This window comes from Peromyscus californicus, unplaced genomic scaffold (genome assembly GCF_007827085.1).
Source record: "Peromyscus californicus insignis strain IS unplaced genomic scaffold, ASM782708v3 Scaffold_19__1_contigs__length_69161282, whole genome shotgun sequence".
In the NCBI taxonomy this organism is placed as follows: Eukaryota; Metazoa; Chordata; class Mammalia; order Rodentia; family Cricetidae; genus Peromyscus; species Peromyscus californicus.
The window spans coordinates 32,831,644-32,848,898 of record NW_026294491.1 but is presented as its reverse complement, the minus strand read 5'-3'; the positions used below and the strand labels follow the sequence as shown (position 1 = coordinate 32,848,898).

Sequence of the window (17,255 nt, the reverse complement as noted above, 5' to 3'; positions counted from 1 at the left end):
ATGTGTATGGAGGGCTGGGTAAGAGTGGAGCTCAGGAGCCTTCAACCCTACACTACCAACTATAGAAAACTGAGTAATGGTTAGAATAGATGGGTAGTCTTCATTGGAGAAGAACACATCCATTCGTTATCCAATACCATATAGCCCTGAAAAGAAACATACAAGTGGTAGTATACAGAACAAAAAAGTTATATACATGGAATATATTCATATATATTTTACATATATAAGAAACATACATTTATATAAATTTACACATGTATGTAACAGCAGTTAATGAAAATATGAACCAATAAATTTAATAGAGAGCAGGGAAGTGTAAATGAGAGTTTGGAGGTAGGTAAAGAATGGGAGAAATGATCTAATTATAATCTCAAAAAAGTGGATGTAATCAAAGACAACTTATGTAAATTTAGGACTTGTACATGCACCAACAAGTGATCATGCATCTCCATGGAACACACATACACATACCAAAAGAAAAGCAGAACATTATACATCTTACCATCACCTTCAAATGACAAGAAACTATATATATACATTTGAAAAGAGGGAGGCTTTATTGAAGGGTACTAGTGTTATCACAAACATAGGGAGACTATTTCCTGATTTCTCTTCTATCTGCTTCAGTGTAACTGAATTATTTTGAGGTCTTTGATCCACTTGCACTTGAGTTTTGTGCAGTGTGATAGATATAGATCTATTTGCATTCTTCCACATGCTGACATCCAGTTATGCCAGCACAGTTTGTTGAAGATGCTTTCAATTTCCCATTGTATAATTTTGGCTTCTTTGTCAAAAATCAGGTGTTCTTGCATCTTCAGTTTGATTCCATTGATCCACCTGTCTGTTTTTACACAAATACCATGATGTTTTTATTACTATAGCTCTGTCATAGAGTTTGAGATTAGGAATGATATTTTATTGTACAGGATTGTTTTAGCTATTATGATTTTTTTCCATATGGTGTTTAGTATTGTTATTTCAACGTCTGTAAAGACTTATACTGGAATTTTTATAGGGATTACATTGAATCTGTAGATTGCTTTTGGTAAGATGGATATTTTTACTATGTCAATCCTAACGATCCATGAACACGGGAGAGTTTTCCATCTTCTTATATTTATCCAATTTCTTTCTTCAAAAGCAATAGTATATAAGTAGCCTGATCTCCTGTGATCAGATTAGTGACTACCCCAATTGTCATCAGAGAGCCAGTAACAGATAGAAACAGATGCAGAAAACCACAGTCAAATATTAGGATAAACTCTGGAAATCCCTGTGAAGAGAGGGAGGAAGGATTGTCGGAGCCATAGGGGTTAAGGACATCACAAGAAAACCCACAGAAACAACTAACCTGGCTCATAGGAACACAGAGTCTGAACCAATAACCAGGGAGCTTGCATGTGACCAACATAGGTCCTCTACATATATGTGACAGTTGTGTAGCTTGATCCACTTGTGGAACTCCTAACGATGGGAGCAGGAGCTGTCTCTAATGGTTTAGTGGGTTCTTGGAAATGTATTCCTCATGATGGATTGCCTTGCCCAGCCTTAATACAAGTGAGGTGCTTAGTCTTACTGCAACTGCCACTTGATATGCTATGTTTTGTAGATATCCCTTGGAGGTCTGCCCCTTTCTGAACAGAAAGAGAGGAGGAGTGGATTGGGGCAGGGGTTGAGAAGGGGAGGTGGAGGAGGGAGGGAGTGGGAGGAGAGAAGGGAGGGAAAACTGTGGTCAGGATGTAAAAACAATAATAAATTGATTAAAAACAAACATGGGGAGGAAGTAGTATCATATTACTGGATATAACAATTCTAGACTATTTTCAGCCTAGCCTTCCTGAAGACTTAGCTACTAGTGCAGAGCTGAAGGTCCTCCATCTGCACTAACATTATTGTTGGAGATTCCCTGTCACCTTCCCTAAAGAACTGGGCAAAATGGTGAGTGCAGCCCTTGAACAACATAAAAGAATTTCATCTCCAAGCTGCTTTCCAAACGACCCAAGTTCTTGAGCATGGTTACTCAGGGTGGGAGTTGTTTGGGATTAAATATATACGCCCTGGGTTAAAGTTCCGTAGGCTTCTTTAGAATCAGGGACTCTTCTGGGTTAACTGCTAGTGAGCTCTGTAATTTTCCAAGAAGAGGAGTTCCTCCAGACTTTGAAGCCTTTCTCCATCTGACTTACCAACAGCACACTTCCTCTAAGGGTGTTCTGTGGAGCAGCATTCACACTGTGACACGTTAGGAAACAGTTTTCTTCCTATGTCAAATTTCCATAGCACTTGCTCTCCTTTTCTTAGGAGGATGTTATCTCTGCCTAATGTGGTACACAGTGATGCGTGAGGGAATTTTCCAGTTGGTTTCACTACCAGGCAAAGCAGTATGCTTTAACAACTCAATTCTGCTTCCTCAACAGATGTTTTACTCCATCTAGAAACTTGTGCAGTGGTGTATCTGGCATGTTTGACAACTGAAATGGATGTTTCTTAACTCCTCCCTTCTCCATGAACAAAGACCGACCATATTTTCTGCCACCTATTTTAACTTGGATATTAATAATAACTCACTAAAACCAGTTAACTTCAATCTTGAAGACATTCACATCCAGTGATTTGTATATGTAAAGATGAAAGCTTTCACAACCAGAAAATACTTCTACAGTCTGTGTGTCCTGTTGCCTTACACAGTAAACACAAAACACTAAGACTTAAATGAAGTCAATGTCTGTCTTATAGATTTATGCTACAGGACAATATTCATCTCAAATCCACCCTGAAGTGGCAGGATACCCAATACCATGAGCATTAACATGAAGAATGGCACCCAAAATTAACTAGACTCATTTCAAATTGTTATACATTTTCCAATCAAATGCATACATCCAGTTCAGCATGGTTTTATTATTTAGTCAAGAAGTTACCACCATGTAGATTTTTTTAATGATTAGTAATATAATATGTGAACTTAAAGTTGATATGTGTTATTAAAACTGAAAATCAGCAGTAGTTGTTAATTAATTAATTGTTATATAAATAAATAAGTAATTTGAAATGACATGCAGAAAATGCATTCATATTCTTGGCAACTTTGATAATCTGCTGCCATCATCATGTGCTGATATGTGGGAACACATATGTGGGTATGCACACACACACACACACATCACTTTGCTTGACCCCCACTTATCCTCAGTATATTTATTATGTATATTAAATTTATTCAAACTATATGTCAGTTTCATAATCCTAATTTCCTTTGTACAGCTTCCTAGCTTTAACCGAAGTATATATAAAAGTACCTTAAAAACATTTTGGTAGGTATTATAAAGTCCAGTTTGTCCAATTAAATTAATATATTAACATCTTAACTCTCAGTACATCAGAATATGAACTTGTTTGTAGTTGGAGCCTCTCTGCAGGTTATCATCTTAGATTGAAGTCATTAGAATGAGCCCCAATTCATATGATTCATACCCTTATAAAAGGGGAAACATTGGACACAGATTAAGATAAATATAAAGAGAAGGAAGTGGTAAAGAGTAATAGGAGATATCTTTTTCTAACGGGAAGGCAAACTCTGGAACAGCTCATGTATTCAGAGCCATCAAAAGAAAGCATATCTCCCAACTCTCTGATGTTGGACTGTCAGCCCCAGAAATGCATGACAGCACACAGCTATGTAAGGTACTCAGTTATGGCACAGTTCACCCTTCATATCTGTAATTTCACATTCACAGATTTCTCCACTTATGGATCAGAAATGTTGCGTGGCCTAAGATGGCTGTGCTTTTGCAGATCATAGACAGGATTTTCTCTGTCATTATTTCTCTGAATAGAGTAATAATATGCATGACATTTCTATTGTATTAAGTGTTATAAATAATCTAGAGATAGCTTAAAATATATGGCAAGTTATGTGTATATTCAATTTTGTATCAGGATTTCAATAATCATGAATTCTGGTATCTCTATCCGTCCTCACACTGAGGGATAAGTGCACTGAGCTATGACCTCCTTACCCAGTGACTCTACTAGCCAGGAAAACACACACACACACACACACACACACACACACACACACACACACACACAAGATGCAGGATGTGTCAACATACTGTTAGTTCAGCCTTAGTAGAATTCTACTTGTAGTTGTCTGTCACTCTGATGCCTTTGATGTCATTTTCCTGCAGTAAGATGATTCATACACAATATTGTGTGTTGAAATTCCTGTCACAAACCTTGTCCCTCTGATTCTTACCAAATGACTTGGTCACAAATATTATTTTGAAAATACAAAGGAAAGCAAAGATCGGTCCCTTGGCAGAATCAGTGTCATCCTCCAAATCTAAATCTTTTTTATTTAGATCAAATTCATTTTACTTTAAGAGAGGAATTTGTCCTTTGTGGCATAAAAAAACTCAACCTCATGTTTCCTTCATAAGCACATCTCTAATGAAATTGATTATCAATTCTCTTTTCTCCTTATAAAACGTATGTCTGTTTTCTTACAATATAACAAACAATGCTTTAGTTATTCTATGGAGGCATAAAGTAAAATACAATGCTTGTATTTCCCTTCATCACAGAACACTTGTATTCTTAGTCATTCTTTTACTATCTATACATATATAAGAGCTGGACACACATACAGTATAACAGTTGGGCTCCAAACAGCACAAATGGAAGACAGTCATTCCTAATAGAAAAGCCATACACAGGGAGTTCCATCCTTTGCTTGTTTTTCCCCTAGAACCATTTCTGGTTGGTCTTTGGTTTTAACTATAGCAAGAGAAGCATTCCAAACAAAGAAGTAACCACTTAGGCTATGTCGAGAAAAAACTACTGTGGAATAGTTAGAGGAAAGAATGTCACAAATAGTAACAAAGACAATGTGTATTAGAACACTCTGGTATGGTTGAATCTCAAGTATAACCCTACAATCACATTGTTAAGAGCTTCAAAAGTGAGACCACTACGACGATGGAAGTCAACACCATGACCCCAAGAAGTGTGGATGTGTAAGAACACACCCCTGGCTTGTTATGAAACAAGCTCTATTTCTATCCATGCAGTAATTGTATGAGATTGTGAAAATGGAAAACAATAATTATACTTCCGTCTTAAGTCTTTATATTCTTCTCTTAATACAACCAAGTCATGGAAGAATGAAGGAGCAAGAAGGAAAAGGTGGTGCTAGTCCTTGGTCTTCACTTTATACCTGTTGAAATCACAGCCAGTGCTCATAAAGAACCATATTGTTACAAGCCAGTACTAATTTCTCATAGAGTAACCTAAGAGTAATGTCTGTCCTCATGACTCATCTGCTCTTGCTGAGCTCACCTACTCATGTCCTAGTGTGAACAATTGCTTTCCTGTTCTCCTCTCCATGCTAAGGATGCCACCATGACTATTAAAACAGTTTCTTTACATTGCATCACTTTCTCCAGATTTTTTGGGGGTGTCAGAAAGTAGAGGATAATCTTTATATCTTTTTTCCCTAAAGTTTCATTGTTCTCACTTCAGTCTTTGCTCATCTCTTAAGCCAATAGTTCTCAACTGTGGCTGCACATTGGAATCATGTGAGGGAAGTTAACAACTCAATGATGCTGACATCTAGGTCTGCCAGTTTTTTGAAACAGACATTTATAATCATTATTTTATACAGATATAGATATGTAAATACAACATGGAGTTCAGTGGTACTTCAGCATTTTCCACTTAAATTTTTTTGAACATAAAAACAAGTTATAATTCCAAATCCAGAGTTATTTGAAACTGGAAAATACTTTCTCTGTCGAAAATAGTAAAAATGATAACATTTCCCAATAAGCCCCTTTAAGCTAAATAATAGCTGAATTATACATATAAATATTGATTCAATTCTGGAATACAGAAGAATCCTATCTTCATCTGTTAAGAGAGTTGCCTTTTACTTAAGTTGTATAAGTGAGATTCCTATTCATCTTCCCCTTCACTCTTTGGTTTACAGCAGACGTTTTTCTATAGGCTAATCCATAATCTAAAAAGATTTTAGCCTCCCCTCCTGAAAGTACAGTCAGCATATCCTTTCATCCCTTGTCTTAGGTTGATTCAATAAGAATTCACTGAAGTGTACTCTGGACTTTTAAGTACAAAGTCTTCTGGATATATTTACTGAAAACTCTGAGTTAAAAGAGATTTTCTTAAGTATTCAGATTTCCCAAGACTCTGTTTTCTGAAATCTTAGATTCTCTTCACACAAGGCCAGCCTTGTCAATTGTAATCATAAATAAAGGCTAAATTCCACTGCTTGATAAGGAAGGGATCATTTCTGCTGTGATGGCAAACTCTACATTTTCCATAGGTTAACGCAGAGATTTGAGTTGTATTAATATGAAGTTTCTGTGCCTTTCTCCCTTCCTTCTTCCTTCTTCCATTCTTCTTCCCTCTCTTCTTTCTTTCTCCTCTCTTCCTTACTGCTTTACTGAACTCTTCATCTCCTTATTACAGGTTCTCTTGACTTTGCCAGCTGACACAGGACCCTTCATCAATCAAAGACACCAATGTGTTTTCGTTTTCTCCATTGTTCTTTTGGTAAATTAATGAAGTGACCTTTCCCACAGATCCAGAATGGGTTTGTATATGACCTTGCAGACTCAGCAAATGATCAGCTAGTTTCTCCATCATAGCTGGTTGCAGCTGAAGGGATTCAATGTGGTACCAATAACCTTCACTTCATCACTGCAAAATCTTCCAAATCAACATGTCCACCAAAGACCTTGATAGCTTTTTCTGATTTCCCCATTAGAATCGTGTGAATAGGACAAATATGTACCCAGTTTCCCAGTCTTGGGTTTAGTCCCTGCATCTTTCTTACCTAGTAAATTTCTTCTATTTCTGAAATCTTGCCCACGTAAGTCAGGACCAGCAATGTACATGGCCTCAAATGCCCAGCCTCTGATGATCTAGACCATCTCCATAGTTGATGTCTGGCCTAGGAGGCCAACAGAAGCTAGTGCCAGTGATATACATGGCCTTGAAGGCACAGCACCTGGACAGCTAGACTATCTACATAGTTGATGCTGTAGCCTGGGAGGCTGCTCTGCTGCCAAGCTTCTCCAGGGCACAACAGTTTGTGGTGTCACTAGATCTGCACTTTCCCAGGCCAGGGTTGTACTTATTACCTGTAGTGGTTGATTTTGTGTCATGTCAAGAGTTCCATGTAAACAGCTCTTGTCAACACACTATTGGGTAGAGTTCTAGCAAACGCCAGGAGGAATATTTATTCCTACTACCATAATGGCATAACCATTTCAACACCTTAGTCAACCCGAACTTGTTTAGCCATACTAGTTGGGAATCCCACTCCTGAGAGTAAGCCATGTACGTGCTGGAGTGCTCTACCTTGGCCCCATGGATACTGGCTGCTCCTTATATCTGCTGTAACTACATTCTATTGCTCTTTTGACTTCTTGGTAATGAAGTAAATCACTTGTTACTTTAAACTAGGTGTTACAATATTACATTATGAATCAAAAAATTAAAAATTCTAGATTTTGAGTGGTAGAAGGTTTCTGTGGGAAATGTACATTTCTACTTTGTAGAAGTCAATTGTAAGCAACATGGACATGAAATTGTGTGTGTAGAAGTCAACTTCCTGTCAGTAGGTCAAGTCTGTTCACACCTATTCTATAATCCACTTGGTAAGAATTATATTAAAATGTTCCTGAGATTTTATCCTCTCCTCAAAACAAAGTCCATTTATGTGACTCCTCATATGCTCTAAGTATTCTGATCCATGGCTATTTCTTGAAAGCTGACACTATGCATGGCCTCAGGCTCATCTCTCCCATCTTTCCAGGGCACTCAACTCTCACACATTAATAGCTGTATTAGAATATGAGATTTTTTTTCACATGCAACTCAACTTTCTTGTGTTGCTGTACCATGTGGAAACCACATCTATGTAGATACTTTGCCCATTGCCTACATAACCAAGTCTGTGATGTACCCTTAATGGACCAAATCCAAGTTTACCTCTCTTGTCAATTCACAATCATTTAACCTCCACAAGTCTCTTAAAGGGCTCCAGAGTGGTCACTAGTTCATTATCTCATCAACTGAACATTATATACAAATATATTTATTGTGTATTTACATTTGACTACTTTTCCCTATTTTCCAGCCTATCCCATCATATGAGTATGAAGATGGACTCTCTTCACATAACTGAAGAGCATGCACTTTTAATAAAGTGTATTAGTCAACATAACCCTAACATGCTATAGGAAGCATGCTGTTCTTCCATATTTATACAATGGCATTTGAAACTTCTTTGATTTTACTGATGCCAACTTGAAGTCTGGCATCTCTTATGCACTTACTGTCTCCTTGCCCTAGTTGTAGTGAGGTTTACTTAGATCACAAAGATGACAGTCTGTTTCCCAGACCTTTTGCTGGCCTCTATCCACCTCCCCCGTTAATGCTCAACATGAAAAGGAGAAGAGAGGTTGCTACATTGATGGTGTCCAACTCTATCTGGTTCAGTGAGGGTAACATGATTGTATAAAGTCTTTAAAACCTAGAGAACATTGAAAGAGCACCCTAGGGGAATGGGCATCAGGCAGAAAGAACGATGGAACCTGAGACGATGTCTGCACTTTAACAAAAGTTTGAAGTTCTGTTAAGCCCAAGATCGTTGAATTTATCACACACACAAAAAGCTAGTTTTGTTTTCCTGCTGTGGCTAAGTAATTCACATGTTAATGTTGGAAGACAACACTACAGCTTTGGTCTCCTTTACCTTGCTAGTAATCCATCCAGCTTATCATAACCAAACACCCGTCACAAGAACAAGAGAAACTGATGTTCCATGATATAGATCATTTGTAAATAAAGAAATTATTTTCAATGTGTGCTAGAATCTCTCACCCTTGGAACAACTATGAAAACACTTGACTAACTTTATGTAGGGGTTAGTTTTCCCTCAATGTTTCTGTACTCTGTATAAAATAAAAGGTAGTGTCTAGACAGCATAGAGGAAACTGCCAGCTCAGCTCTAGTTCATTTATTACAGGACCTGTGAATAAAGTATATTATAAGTCTGCAGCAATAGGGCCTTAGCAAGGCTTCAGGAATATCTTTAAAGAGAGGAATGTAGAATAAGTATGTAAGAACTGAGGATGGTGAGATGTATGATAAAAAGAATTATTCTGGCTATGACATAACTGTTACATTCATAAACTCCTTGAAGAAATGGTTACCTGTATAAGACTTAAACAAGATTGGATCTGAGAGGGGCTCATGAGACCCCAATCGTCCCATCACACACACACACACACACACACACACACACACACACACACATGCATATGAAAATAGGAATGGTATTCTTGAAATGAAGGGTGCTAGTGGAAGAGGGATAATGGAGAGGTTAAGAAAATGACTAAAATTCAACATATAAATATAGAAATGATCAATAAATAAAAAATAGGGAAAATTGTAAAATAACAACAGCAACAAAAACAGAAGCAAAACTGGTAACATCTGTTCTGGTATTTCCCAGGGCTACTGTGGAATATTCTTCTACACTGTGTGAATGTATGTCATTGTGATTGGTTTAATAAGGAAGCTAGCTGGTCAATAGCTGGACAGGATTAACATTAGGCAGGAGAACCAGACTAAGAATACTGGGAAAAAAGAGGACAGAGTCAGAGGAGTTGCCAAACAAACATGGAGAGGAAACAGGAGGTTCAAGATGAAAGTTCAGTAATGCCATGTGGCAGAATGTATATTAATATACATGTGTTAATTTAAAATGTAAAAGTTAGCTAGCAATAAGACTGAGCTATTGGCCAAGCATTTATAATTAATATTAAGCTACTTTGTGGTTATTGGGGAGTAGGCTGACAGGACAGAAAAGTCTGACTACAAATGGCACCCAAGAGTCCGACACTTACGTCCAAAACTTTCCTGAGAATGTTTTTTAAAAAGTTCTAAACACACACACACACACACACACACACACACACACACACACACACACAGAGTCAAATGTGGCTTCCTAGTCTCATGCCTCTGATGCAGGCCACAATACTGAGATGTGTCTCCCAGAAGCTACCTGTTAGAGGAGCCAGCTTCCAGGCACTGTGCACTACCACCATGCACTAAGCTAAGCTACACCTGCTGTAGCTGACATAACAGTTTAAGATTCATCTCATGTGATAAAAAAACAATACAGATGCTCAATAAAGACAGATTGAGATGAAAAAATCCTCTAAACAGGCTACATTATGTTTAAACGTACATGTAGGCTTGGGAGAGAAAAGAGAAAGGGTAGAGACAGTCAAAGGTTAAATATTAGTTTGCAAATAATAAAGTCCTTAAAGAGGAATATGGTAAAAAAAATATAATATGCCACATAAAGATGGGAAATACCCAGAGTCTAGATTCTGTATGTTGTTGTGTTGCCTTTAGATTTTCTGATTGCTAATGAGGGAAGGGCAGCTGCTAAGACACATCGGATTTTGAAAACTACTGGATTAAATCAGCTTATCTATTCTAACGATGTCTTGACTTCAAAATTGAAGTCAAATGATATGTTACCTTGGGGAAGAGATTATGCTTTTATTTCCATAGGTGATGAGAGACTATTGATTTGTTCCAGGTTGATATGGATCCGATTTGATCAAGGAAGACCCTCTGAAAATCCTGACTACAAACATAAAGAAATAAACTTAGAAGAACCACAAGACACATATTTTTTACCTGCTAAAACATAAAACAAAAAAATCATCTTTCGCTGACTTGTGTATAATGTACTGTCTATACTTACATTAATGTAGACTTGTATGCTATCTTTAAAAGTCTATGTATTTTCAGAGCAAGGGGACCAGACATCAATAAAAACAGATGGCCCAGGTGATCCAGCATCCAGAACAAGTTCAAGGCTGCTGACTGAGATGATTCAGCCCCACAGAATACCCCAGCCAAGACATAACAATTATCCTGATTTTCTCAATGTTCCTCCAAAGATGCCAGTGCCCCCAGATAACAGGAAGCAATCTATAAAAATCAATGCCCATATTCCCAAAAGATGGTTTATGGATGTTTGTTATTCATTTTTTTGGGGGGGGTGTTGGTTACAAGTTGTTATTTGTCATAGTAAAAAAAATGCTAAATAAAAGAGTTAAACTCAAAACCTTTTTTCTAATGGAAAAAAAGGGGGTATGATATAGAAATGATAGATAAAAGGGTAGAATATTGAATCTACTTTAATCCAAAAAACAACTATTACTCTCAAAATATTTTATATTGGTATGGATTTTGGTTTGTTGATACAAATTTAAAGTAAATTTTGTTATATTGTCTGTATGTTCCTACTCTTGTTTAGGATATTGTGTTTATGCAGTTCATTTCAAAATGTAATATATAATTAAGAAATACAGACTAATATTTAGTCATCTTTAATAGTTCCTCTTTGGGCCCTCCTTGTTTTCTAGCCTCTCTGGAGCTGAGGATTGTAAACTGGTTATCCTTTACTTTACATCCAATATCCACTTATGAGTGAGTACATACTGTGTTTGTCTTTCTTGGTCTAGGTTACCTCACTTGGGATAATTTTTTCTAGTTCCATCCCTTAGCCTGCAAATTTCATGAGTTTATTGTTTTTCACAGCTTTGTAATATTCCATTGTGCAAATGTACCACATTTTCTTTATCCGTTCTTTGGTTTAGGGGTATCTAGGTTGTTTCCAGGTTCTAGCTATTATGAAAAACTCTGCTGTGAACATAGTTGAGCAAGTATCCTAGTGGTACTATTGAGCATCCTTTGGGTATATGCCCAAGATTGAACACCTCATATTTTGTCTCATTGGATACCCTTAGCTCCAAGTTCTCAGATGTGAGTGTACAACATGGAGTGGGAAAGTGTAAGGGAATGATAGGTGTAGGTAGTTGGTTGGGGGAATAACAAGATAAGGGTCATATGATCTGGGAAACAGAATAATGGCAAGTTAGCTCCAACTGGGGAGGAGGCACGAAGGTCAATAAGGAAAGAGAGGGAGGGACAAATAATGCCAAGGTTGTTGTTTGATAAAACCTCAAAGAATCATATTATTTTTGTATTGAATATTGACCTAAAATGATGCACAATACACACACACACACACACACACACACACACACACACACACGCACACGCACACGCACACGCACACGCACACGTACACGTACACGCACATGCACGCACAGAGGCTAAGACATTTGAGCTAACAATAATCCCTACAAGAACCATAAAGTAACAAAATACAAAATTTCTGTAACAGGTAGGCAGAAACTTCTTTCCAGTGGTTAGCCAGGGTAATCCAAGTGACCTAAAACAATATAAATCATTGATATAGGTAGGCCTTGGTTGTCTCATACTATACATTTAGTACATAAGACTCAGATAACTTGAGCTGGATCTGACCTGAAAACCTTTTTCCTATTCCCTCCATCCACAGTTCCACAATATACTATGCAAGATACCAAGGGAGGGAAGTAATTAAGCAGTCCTACCCAGTTACAATACCTATAAATCATGACAACTACCAGCATGGAGAGATATGCATAAAGGTACAAGTAGCATTCACATGTTTATGGTAAACAATAGATGTTTAATTGGACTTAAGTTCCACACAAGCAGAAAATCATGCTTGGTACTGGGAACATAGTCAGCATCTTCGTGCCAGTGATGCTATGGACTTAAGGAAACTATCTACTAAACACTACTTTGCTAGACCTGTATAAATCCTTACTATATTCTAACTTATCATTATGCCTGATGATAAATGTTGCTGCCATCCCCCATTAAAGACACTCCTCCTTACAGCAAATGGAGACCATCACAGCTCCTGCATTAGTGTCTCAGGGAGCATGGCAAAGGAGGGGTCAGAGGGTTATAAGAACCAGGATACCAGGAAGACTGCTGTGAAACAGTCCTTCCTAGAAATGGCTGCATAAAGACTAGAACAATAGCAATGTTAGTGGGCACATTAACATTGAAGGGCAAACACTTCACCAGTTCCCTCCTTAGGCAAAGAATAAGAGCCAACTATTGGCTGCTGGGAGGAGAATAGCTTCTCTCAGAGATGAGCCCCCTTATTGGTTGTCCAATGAAGAGTGGCCAGCTTTGAAATTGCATATACACAAACAATAAAAGATGGACTCAGAAGGGTATAGTTACATATATTTGTGTATACACACACACACACACACACACACACACACACATATATATATATATATATATGTATGTATGTATGTATGTAACAAATATGACCAAGAGGTTATCACAAAGGGTACATAAAGAGCTTACCAAACTGAAGGTATATTGAAGGGGTTTGAGAGAAGGTAACTGGAAGGAACTAGTGGGAGAAAAGAGATGAGGAAATGGTGTAATTCTATGCCAATTAAACCACTTTAAATAATTAAAAAAAATTCAAGGCTAATAGATAATTTCCATATTGTTATTCTAGTCACCAAGAGAATAAGCTGCTAAATAATACAAAGTTCACTTAATTTTTATTTCTTTTTCTCTGTTTTCCAGTGATGTATAGTCACTCTATACAGTATTGAGTTATATAAAGACAGGAAATTTATTTAGCTATTTCGTGTATTTTGACCACATCCATCTTGTATACATTTCCTTTCTGCCTCCAAGTCTATACTGGTTTCTCTAGTCTCCTTTTTCCAAGTATCTCTTTAGTTTTGATGTCACACACACACACACACACACACACACACACACACACACACACACACACACACACACGCACATGTATCTAATGAAATATAAGATCCACAAATGAGAGAAAAATATGTAATATTTGTTTTCTTGAGTTTACTGTATTTTACTTAAATGATTATATTCAGTTGCATCTTGTTTTAGCTACTTTTCTGTTGCCATGATAAAACATTATGACCATAATAACTTATAAAAGAAAATACCTAATTTAAGGTTCATGGTTTCAGAGGGTTAGTCAAATAGCATCATGGAATGGAGCATGACAGCATGCAGGCAGACACGATGCTGGGCCAGTAACTGAGAGCTGACATCTGATCCATGATCGTTAGGTAGAGAGAAAAGAGGAAGAGAGAGCTAATGGGGAATGGCATGGCTTTTGAAACTCATCCCCAGTGACATATGTCCTCCAACAAAGCTGTACCTCTAATCCTTTCAAAACAGTTCTACAACTGGGGCCCAAACATTCAAACATCTGAGCCTAAGAGGGGCATTCTCATTCAAACCAGCACACATCTCTTTTCCAGTAAACAACATAATGGCATTCTACTTTATGGCTTAGTAAAATCTCACATGTGTATATTAATATCACTCTATATATCATATATATGACACACACACACACACACACACACACACACACACACACACACACACACACCCACACCCCTCAGATTTTTCTTACCCATTCATCTGTTGCTGTACCTTGTCTGATTCCACAACTTGGGTGTAGTGTACAGCCAACATTAATGTACATCTATGTCTGAGGACTTGCTTCTCATTTTGATTTCACGTGTTGACTTGAATTTTTTCACAAAATGCTTGAGATTTACTTGTTTTAGAAACAGTCATGATGGGAAGCTCTCATTGGGAGAGCTTGGGGGGCCAGATGAGGACCTGGAAAAGGGGATGGAAGAGCAGAACTTTATCTTGGATTGCTTAGTTATCACATGATTTTGCAAGTTGGCCGAGTTAGTGGCCCAAGGAGCAGAAATTACTCCCTCACTGCTTTGTTGACTGTATCACAGCTCTCCACCTGCCTAAGACTCAAGATGGGATGAAGAATCCAGGTCACTGTGCTGGACAGAAAGGACTAGGTTCTTACACAGCTAACACTACAAATATATTAGAGTGAGTGGCAAATTGAATGCCCGAATGGCAGAATTAAGGGTGGGTCAAAAAATAACAAATTGTCAGAAAATAATCTACTGTTTTTTTTCTGTCTTTCAACCTGCTAAACATTTCACCTTTTCATGTTTTCTCCTGTACTGAAAGTCTCCAACTCCTCGATCTAACCAAGTGCTACCCAGTCTTCAATAATCAACTAAATTCCCTCTTCGTATAGTTTCTAGTAATTTCTGTACTGAAAATGCTGCCTATATGTCAAAACTTAAAACTTCAAGATACAATATTATATTTAGTTTATGAAGGTTCCCTGAGTTCATATTATAATATCTTAAAAGGCTACAAAACTCAGACAACAAAACTCTTGAATATCATCCATGCAACACACTCCTACTGATTCTCAAAGCATCCTTCAAGAAGCTCTGGGAAATTCTGGGATCAATTTAAAGGGCCCTCACAGGGCTTGGTATATCTTAAAAATCAGTGTGAAATTAAAATCTCTTCACCAGTATCAAGCAAATCTTACTTATCACAACAGACCTGCATACACCCACTTTTAACTAATCCAAGTAATAAATACCCTTGCCCAAATATAAAACAATGTCTTTCACTTTATTGACTATTTTTGTTTTGAAAGGCATTAGCATTTTTAAAAGTTACTATATAAGTGAAATGTATCATGGATGTGTTATTATTCTAAGTGAATTAATAATTAAATTTTAAAATATCAGCCTTAATTTCCAGTATTTTAAATGACATGATAGAATCCATATACACAAAAGCTCTTTAGAGTTTTCAGTGTTTATGTTTTTTGTTTTTTTTTTTTTAATATGGAATGTTCCATGAATTTGTGTGTCATCCTTTTGCAGGGGCCATGCTAATCTTCTCTGTATTGTTCCAATTTTAGTATATGTGATGCCCAAGTGAGCGCTTCAATGGTTTTTATGAATCAGGGGGAATATGCACAACTTACATTGAGAAGTAGGGTTGAACAGTATTTGTTCTAGTTCACTGTAGCATTGTTTCCCCACTTAGGTGACTGGGGAACCTTCACACACAACCATGACACACTTCTGATGGGCACATTTCTTGTGCCAGACTACTCATACGGAGAAAGTACATGATTTTCTAGATGTCTTGAGACTGACATGCATTGAAAGGGAAGGGAAATTGTTATAAAAGATAAGCTCAGTCTAGCATGAGGAAAGGTGGGCACGGTGAAGTATATTTCTTCTCTCCTCTAGGATCTTCCTGCCCACGAGCGCCAAGTCCCTTGTCATGCCCCTGGGTCCACAGCTCTGGCAAGTGTGCACATGTGTATAGAAGACAGGCAAAAGGTGGTCCGCACTGTGTTTCTGGTCCTGTTGACACATCTTTATTAACTAGTGGTTTATCAAAGGTAAGAATGGTGATTCCATGGTGGGGTGGGGGGGTGTCTGAGAAAAGGAAATTAAAAGAGGATGGGAGAAAAGGTAACTAAAGGAAGTGTTTTCTTCAGGAAAGAATATAACTCCACAAGGACCCCAGAAAAGCTGCTGACCCAAAGCAGGTTGCTTTTGCCTGGACTGTTTGTTGCAGTTGTCGTATTGTTCTTTCATAAATGCCTGAGCTATCAGAAACATTCACGATCTTTGTCACTAGCCACTTGTTCATAGACAGAGCCATATCTGGACTGCATACTCTAAGCCTGATTTTCTAAAAGATGCCTGAAAGACATCTATCCATTTCAACTAATTAGATTATCCATTGTACCCATTATCCACACACACTTCACTTGACAGTATAATGCTGTCCCTCTCTGACTATGTTTATCATAGTTTAAATATTACCTTGACCTTCATTCTCCCAACATATTCATCTCATGTTTTTTTTTGTCTCATTTTCACTTTCCCCAAATACCAGTGTAATAATTTAGAGGGAAATGAATGGAAGAACTAAATTCCGATTCTTCAGTTATTTGAACTTGAACATTTTCTCCACCTTTCTGTGTCTCAAGTATTTGATTTGCAAAATTATTTTAATAATGCCCAATTTTTTGTATCTCACAGAAAATGTGAGGGTATAAAAGATTAGAGAGTATATAAAACTATTTTAGATAAAAGGCAATGTACTGGTAAATAGGCCATGCGCATAATGTTATCATTATGAGGCACGACTCAGACATTTCAATCTGACCTCTATTCTGCCAGTTATGCTCTTCAAGTTGTATTTCTTTGTTTGCATAGGTAAAAATCTTCATTCATGTATTCAATACACTTTTAGTTTATTGAAAACAATGAGCCAACAATGTTTAGGGGGTGGGGTAGGGCAGACTGTACACATGAGGATTTTGCAGCTTTCTTAACCATGAGAAGCTGCACATCAGT

At 37.4% G+C, this 17,255-nt stretch overlaps 1 non-coding gene across 1 annotated transcript; it reads right to left on the bottom strand.

Moving 5' to 3' along the window:
* Nucleotides 1–15,713: 15,713 nt before the first annotated feature.
* On the bottom strand, nucleotides 15,714–15,820 carry LOC128115077 (U6 spliceosomal RNA). The gene has a single exon (XR_008219975.1). It is a non-coding gene; the product is annotated as a U6 spliceosomal RNA (small nuclear RNA).
* Nucleotides 15,821–17,255: the final 1,435 nt, after the last annotated feature.